A 6,833-nucleotide genomic window follows, 5' to 3' on the forward strand; every position below is an offset into this window, starting at 1 on the left:
CATGTCCATCGAGTCGGTGATGCCATCCAGCCATCTCATTCTCTGTCGTCCCCTTCTCCTCCTGCCCCCAATCCCTCCCAGCATCAGGGTCTTTTCCAATGAGCCACCTCGTCACATGAGGTGGCCAAAGTATTGGAGTTTCAGCTTCAGCATCAGTCCTTCCAATGAACACCCAGGATTGATCTCCTTTAGGATGGACTGGTTGGATCTCCTTGCAGTCCAAGGGACTCTCAAGAGTCTTCTCCAACACCACAGTTCAAAAGCATCAATTCTTCAATGCTCAGCTTTCTTTATAGTCCAACTCTCACATCCATACATGACCACTGGAAAAACCATAGCTTTGACTAGATGGACCTTTGCTGGTAAAGTAATGTCTCTGCTTTTTAATATGCTATCTAGGTTGGTCATAACTTTCCTTCCAAGGAGTAAGCATCTTTTAATTTCATGGCTGATATCACCATCTGCAGTTGCTTCTTCCCAAATCCCCGACGCTGCTTCTGAGGCACAGCACACTAAACTAGGAATTGGAAAACTTTTATTCAAAGGGTCAGATAATAAACATTCTTGGCTTTGTGGTCCAATCTCCAGGACAATCCTCCGTTTTATCACTGAAGCATGAGAGAAGCCATAGACAATGAGTATGTGAAAAGGCATAGCTGTGGTCCAGCAAAGTACATACCAGCAGGCGGTGGCACAACCTGGCCTGCAGGCTGGAGTTACGGACCCCTGGTACAGAGTGCATCTCAACTGGGTGCCCACTGATCACCTGGGGCTCTTGTTAAATGTAGATTCTACATTTGTCAACAAGTCTGTAAGTGATGCTGATGCTGCGGGTACTCAACCCTTCTGGCCTCGGCTTCCCCTCACTTCCTGTGACGCTCCATACTTGCCCTGTCAATTCCTCCTTTCCGACTTGCTTCCTCCACCACCAGACCCTCTGCACAGGCTGTATCTTGGGACCAGCTTGCCCTCCTCCTCTTCCCTCATCTACTCACTTCAATCTAATCTCATGGATGTCTTCTTTAGAAAAGATGCTCCAGACAAGGTTAAGGTCACTCCTTCCCGTTGGCACTGCTCTAGACACCTCTCCACCACAGTGATCATCACAACTAGAATTTTATATCTGCTTCTCCTGAATAGTATCTATTGTCTCTTCTGGAATGTAAGCTGCTTGAGAGGAGACAATACACCAGTTTTATTGATTGATTTGTATCATGTTCCTGGCACAGTTTCTCAATTAGTCACTACTCTATAAACACAGAATAAGTGAATGAAGCAATTAACTAATGAATCCCTATCGTCCAGCCTGAACTATAGGAGACGGGTTCTCAGCAAAGGTTACTGAGTAACTTTTAAAAGGTTTTAAAATTGAGAAGATTTCTTAAATTTTGGAAGATTCTTTTTAGACTCCTTTACTGGCCCTCTGGAGACAGGAATAGAAACCCACTCCAGTATTCTTGCTTGGAGAATTCCATGGACAGAGGAGCCTGGGGGCTATGATCCATGGAATCTCAAAGCGCTGGACATGACTGAATGACTTAGCATGCACTGGCCCCCTTCCCTTGTGTTCGCTGGTCATGTCTTCCTAAACCAGAGGGTCCAACAGAACTTTCTGTGACAATGGGATTGCTCTGCACCATACAATATGGTGGCCAGATAACACTACTGAGCATCTAAACTGTGTTAGGGCAACAGGGAAACCACTTTAGTTGCATTTAATTTAAATTTGAATGTGAACAGGTGAATATATGGCCAGTGGCTCCTGTATAGCACAGCACAGCTCTTGATTTTCTTGCAGTGATTATGGGCAAATTCAATGATCATCACTATGATGATAGTTATTAAAACTTTTAGAAAATAATCATCAATAGTGTGGGAAGTGGGGACTGACCCGATGGTACAGTGGTTAAGAATCCACCTTCCAATACAATGGGCATGGGTATGATCCCTGGTTGGGGAACTAAGATCCCACATGCCATGGAGCAACCAAACCCGCAGGCCACAACTACTGAGTCTATAACAAAGATCCTGCACGCCTCAATTAAGACTCAACACAGCCAAATAATCAAATAAATATTTCTGGAAAACACTGTGGGAAGTAATTTACTTTGTAGTCCACTTATTGTCTTGTGTCTGGAATCAACTGCACTAAGCTCCAGCTAGAATGATATCTAAGCAGCACATTTCTGTGGCTTCCCAGGGCCCAAACATGTTAAGTTCTGAAATATGACTTGGAATGCTCTTCCTTATTTACTTGACACAATGACATCTATTCTTTTGTGTGTGGAAGGGCTTGAAATGTGTCCTTTATTTTTTTATCATACTGTTTATTGAGACATAATTCATGTGCCATAAAATTCACACCTTTGAAGTATACATTTCATCTACTACCTTCACAGTGTTGTGTAACCATGAACACTCTCATTTCAGAACCTCATCACCACTCCAGAAAGAAACCCCACACCCATCAGCAGACACTATCCATCCCCCTGTCCCCTGAGATCCAAGCAGGCACGACTGAACTTAGTGATTCTTTGAATTTGCCTATTCTGGGCACTTCATATAGATGGGGTCATATAACATGTGACCATTTTGTCTAGTTAGTCTCACTTAGCAGGAGGCTTTGAAGTTCATCAGGTTATAGCTTGTTTCAGTACTTCACTCTTCCATAGCTTTTTAATGACAAACGACATTTTTCAATGTCCACTAATATCAACTGATGGGCAAGGGGGTCATTTCTATGTATAGAAATGACCATATGTCTATTCATGTAGACATAATTCTACAATGAATGTCTGTGTACAAGTTTCAGGTAGACACTTTCATTTCTCTTGAGGCTATATCTAAGGCTGAAATTTCTGTGTGGGTCACACAGTAGCTTGACGGGACATCAAAACTGATTTCCAAAGTGCTGCACCACTTTACATTCCCAGGAGCAAATTATGTGGGTACTAATTCCTCTGCATCTTCACGAATATTTATTGTTGCCTTTCTGATCAGCAGTCTTAGTAAATTGGTACCTAATCATGAAATGGTACCTAATTATGACTTTGGCTTAAAATCCATTAATGATTAATGATGTTGAGTATCTTTCATGTGCTTATAGGCTATCTTGGAGAAATGTCTGTTTAAGTATTTTTGCCAATTTTTAAGTAGGACTTTACTTTTGAGTTTAAAAATTTCTATATTCAGGATACAGCCTCTTATCAGATACATCATTTGCAAATATTCTCTCTCATTGTGTGGGTTCTCTTTACACTTTCTTGACAGTATCTTTGAAGGATATTTAAACTTTGATCAGTCTAATTCATCTGTGTTTTTCCTTTGTTGTTTGTGCTTTTCGTGTCAAATTTGCCAAAATATTGCCTTATCAGAGGTCAAAATATTAATTTAGGTGTGTTTCCTTTTAAGGGTTTTATAGCTTTATCTCTTATCTCTAGGTCTTTGATCTATTTTGAGCTGAGTTTTTTACATTGAAGGTAGGGATCTAACTTCATTCTTTTGCCTGTGGACATCCAGTTGTCCCCAGCACTATTTGTTAAAATGACTATTCTTTTTCCCTTGAAACATATTAGTACCATTTTCTTTCTTTCTTTCCTTCTTTCTTGTTGTACTTTACTAATTGTTTTGGTGAAGAATCTTGGAGTGGGTAGCCATTTCCTTCCCTAGGGGATCTTCCTGACCCAGAGATTGAACTCGGGTCTCCTGCACTGCACTCACATTCTTTACTGTCTGAACCACCAGGGAAACCCAAAACCTCCAGTATACTGTTGGGGAAAAAAAAATAATTATGACAGTGAACCTCCTTGTTGTCTTCTTGATCTTAGGAAGGAAGCTTTCAGCCTTTCACATTTAAGTACAGTGTTACCTGTGGGGTTTTCATGGATTAACTTTATCACGTTGAGGAAATTTCCTTCTATTCCCAGTTTGTTGAGTGCTTTGATTCATAAACAGGTTTTGGATATTGACAAAAGCTTTTCTGCATCTATTACTATAATCAAATATTTTTTTCCTTTGTTCTAATAATGTTGTGCATTACATTGATTGATTTTTGTATGTTAAGAGAGCCTTGTATAGCTTTAGCTAAATCTCATTTGATCCTGCTATATAACCCTATTTGTATGTTGCTGGATTTGGCTTGCTGGTATCTTGTTAAGGATTTTTTTGTGTGTGTGGCTACGTCAGGTCTTAGTTGCAGCATAAGCAATCTAGTTCCCTTACCAGGGATCAAACCAGGCCCTCTGCATTGGGAGCACAGATTCTTAACCACTGGACCACCATGAAAATCTCTTGTTAGGATTTTTACTTCTACATATTTTTTTTCCCCCTCCATCTTCATTCATGTCAAAGTATTTTCTAATTTCCTTTGTGATTTCTTCTTTGACCCACTGGTTACTTAGGAATGTGGTATGTTTAACTACCACATATTTAGGAATTTTTAAAAACTTTCCTCCTGTTGCTTATATATATAATTTCATTACATTGTGCTCTAAGAACATATTTGGTATAATTTCAATCCTTCCAGATGTATTGAGACTTATTTTACAGCATAATACATGGTCTGTGCTGGAGAAGGGCTTGTGTGCACTCAAGAAGAATTCGGATTGCGCCAGCACTGAGTGAGGGACTCGGTAGGTGAGAGCTGGGTCTAGCTGGTGCAGTGCTGTTCAGGCTTTCTATTTCCTTGTTACTATTCTGTTTGGTTGTTTTAGCTGTTATATAAAACGGAGCACTAAACTCTCCAACAACTATTGCTGAATTGGCTATTTCCCCTTTAACTCTGTCATTTTTTGCTTTTGTATTCAGGAATCAGTTCTTCGGTGCATAACTGTTTATAACTGTTACATCATCTTGATGAGACTGGCCCTTCTTTGTGTTTACTAACAAGTTTTGTCATAAAGTCTATTTTGACTAATATTATAGACACTGTAAACTTTTTGTTTACTTTCTTCATGGAATATCTTTCTCCATCCTTTTACTTTCAACCTATTTGTGTCTTTGAAAATTAAGTGTTTCTTTTAGACACTGTTTACTTGGACCACTTTTAAAAACTCTGCCAACCTTGGCCCTTTGATTGGAGTATATAATTCATTTAAAGGTAATGAAATTACTGATAAAGTGGGGTCTATACTGCCACTTGCCTTTATCTTCTCAATGCCTTGTGTCTTGTTCTTCTGTTCCTTCATTGTTGCTTTTGTTTATGTAAAATAGGTATTTTCCAGTGTACCATTTTAATTATTTTGTTATTTATCTTACTACTTCTTAGTTCCTTCCTTAATGGTTGCCTTACAGATTGCGATTAACACCTCTTTTTAGTATTTTAAAGGTTTTATTGAATTTGTTGCAATACTGCTTTGATTTTATATTTTTTTTTTTTAATGGCTGCAAGGCATGTGGTATCTTAGCTCCCTGATCAGGGATTGAACCCACAATGCCTGCAATGGAAGATGAAGCCGTCTCAACCACTAGAAGGCCAGAGAAGTCCCTATAATTAACATTTTAATTTACAACAATTTTGTTGTTTAGTCACTAAGTCATGTCCAACTCTGTGACCTCAAGGACTATAGCCTGGCAGGCTCCTCTTTCCATGGGATTTCCCAGGCAAGACTACTGGAGTAGGTTGCCATTTCCTTCTCCAGAGGATTTTCTCTACTCAGGGATCAAACCTGTGACTCCTGCATTGGCAAGCGGATTCTTTACCACTAAGCCATTAAGGAAGCCCAACAATTTAGTTCAAATAAATGCCAACTTAATTTCAAAAGTGTGCAGAAACTCACTCCTGTCATAGGCCAGTTTCTTCCCCTTCTTTTATCCTGCTATTGTCATAAAAATCACATCTCTATCAATCATATCTCTGTTAAATTTATAGTTATTTCATTATTGAAGTGAAGTGAAGTCACTCAGTCGTGTCCAACTCTTTGTGACCCCATGGACTGTAGCCTACCAGGCTCCTCCGTCCATGGGATTCTCCAGGCAAGAGTACTGGAGTGGGTTGCCATTTCCTTCTCCAGGAGATCTTCCCAAGCCAGGGATCGAACCTGGGTCTCCCGCATTGGAGGCAGACGCTTTACCATCTGAGCCACCAGGGAAGCTTTATTAAAGCTCAGATATTGCTTTATTAGATGTCTTTAAATCAAATGATGGGGGGAAAGTTACAAACAATAAATATATTTATACTATCTTTTACATTTCCCTTGTAATTATCTTAACTGGTGCTGTTTATTCCTTCCTATGGGTTTAAGCTACATTCTAGTAGCCTGAGGGTCATTTCATTTCAACCTGAAGAACTATTATTTTTCATAGGGCAGATCTGCTAACAATAAATTACCTTAAGTTTTTTGTTTGTTTTGTTTTGATTGGTAATGTCTTGCTTTTGCCTTCATTTCTGAAAGATAGTTTTACCAGTTGGTTTACTCTATTGGTAATGCTCGCTGGAAAAACTATTGGACTCTTCAGGACACAGGGGTGATATTTACAGGCCATGCTCGCTACGCACACAAGTGATGCCACAGTGCAAGTGCCAGAGATGTGCGATCCCTGCTCTAACACCTTATACCACACACTGCAGTGTCTTTCTGTGCATTGACTTTCCATGTCTTTGATTAGTTTCCTTCTTCCTCTCTTTGCTTCACCTCCTTGAACCTTATCTTTCAATACATGGAAACAATAGCAACATTTATTTTATGAGACTTTGTGAAAATTAAGTTAGATGATATATGTAAAACAATGCATACAGCATCTGAAACACAATATTGCCAATTATCCTCTAAATCAGTAGTTCCCTACTTGGCAGTAAGAGGGCAGTTTCACCCCTCTAGGGACATACAGCAGTA

General features: G+C 39.6%; 1 non-coding gene across 1 annotated transcript; it reads right to left on the bottom strand.

The window, feature by feature from the left end:
- Positions 1 to 6,017: 6,017 nt before the first annotated feature.
- On the bottom strand, positions 6,018 to 6,089 carry TRNAW-CCA (transfer RNA tryptophan (anticodon CCA)). Its single transcript has one exon. It is a non-coding gene; the product is annotated as a tRNA-Trp (tRNA).
- Positions 6,090 to 6,833: the final 744 nt, after the last annotated feature.

The sequence above is a fragment of the Moschus berezovskii genome, chromosome 24, assembly GCF_049115385.1.
Source record: "Moschus berezovskii isolate FMDL1 chromosome 24, NW_MosBer_1.0, whole genome shotgun sequence".
Lineage (NCBI taxonomy): Eukaryota > Metazoa > Chordata > Mammalia > Artiodactyla > Moschidae > Moschus > Moschus berezovskii.